The following is a 1,011-nucleotide window of genomic DNA, read 5'->3' as shown; positions in this document are numbered from 1 at the left end:
CAATGCAAGGAAGGTGCTGGGTGACTTTACTGCACCTACTCCCGACTTCTATGGGAGAAGCATCTCTATCCCTGACTAATGGGGTTGACCCTGAGGTCTACAGACTTATGCTATTCCCTTTTGCTGTAAGAGACAGAGCTAGGATATGGTTGGACTCACAACCTAAAGAAAGCCTGAACTCTTGGGAAAAGCTAGTCAATGCCTTCTTGGCAAAGTTCTTTCCACCTCAAAAATTGAGTAAGCTTAGAGTGGAAGTCCAAACCTTCAGACAGAAGGAAGGTGAATCCCTCTATGAAGTTTGGGAAAGATACAAACAATTGATCAGAAAGTGCCCTTCTGACATGCTTTCTGAATGGAGCATCATAGGTATCTTCTATGATGGTCTGTCTGAACTGTCCAAGATGTCTTTGGATAGCTCTGTTAATCCTTCATGGAGGAATCATCCAAATCTCTCATGGAAGGATCAACAGAGACCTTAACAAGGTTTCAACAACAATAATGGTCGAAGAAACAGGTTTAGCAATGGCAAGCCTTTTCCATCATCTTCTCAGCAACAGACAGAGAATTCTAAGCAGAGCTATTCTAACTTAGCAACCATGGTCTCTGATCTAATCAAAACCACTCAAAGTTTCATGACTGAAACAAGGTCCTCCATTAGAAACTTGGACGCACAAGTGGGACAGCTGAGCAAGAAAATTACTGAACTCCCTTCTAGTACTCTTCCAAGCAATACAGAAGAGAATCCAAAAGGAGAATGCAAGGCCATTAACATGACCCATATGGCCGAACCTGGAGAGGAGGAAGAGGCAGAGATCGCCACTGAGGAAGACCTCAATGGACGTCCACTGGCCTCCAATGAGTTTCCTAATGAGGAACAATGGGAATCTGAGGCTCACACAGAGACCATAGAGATTCCATTGGATTTACTTCTGCCATTCATGAGCTCTGATGAGTATTCTTCCTCTGAAGAGGATGAATATGTCACTGAAGAGCAAGTTGCTAAATACCTTG

The 1,011-nt window shown here is 43.5% G+C and overlaps 1 non-coding gene across 1 annotated transcript; it reads right to left on the bottom strand.

The window, feature by feature from the left end:
• Positions 1-239: 239 nt before the first annotated feature.
• On the bottom strand, positions 240-347 carry LOC127739962 (small nucleolar RNA R71). Its single transcript, XR_008000703.1, has one exon. It is a non-coding gene; the product is annotated as a small nucleolar RNA R71 (small nucleolar RNA).
• Between the last annotated feature and the right edge of the window lie 664 nt (positions 348-1,011).

Source organism: Arachis duranensis, chromosome 6 (assembly GCF_000817695.3).
Source record: "Arachis duranensis cultivar V14167 chromosome 6, aradu.V14167.gnm2.J7QH, whole genome shotgun sequence".
In the NCBI taxonomy this organism is placed as follows: Eukaryota; Viridiplantae; Streptophyta; class Magnoliopsida; order Fabales; family Fabaceae; genus Arachis; species Arachis duranensis.
This window is presented reverse-complemented; position numbering and strand designations above follow the sequence as displayed.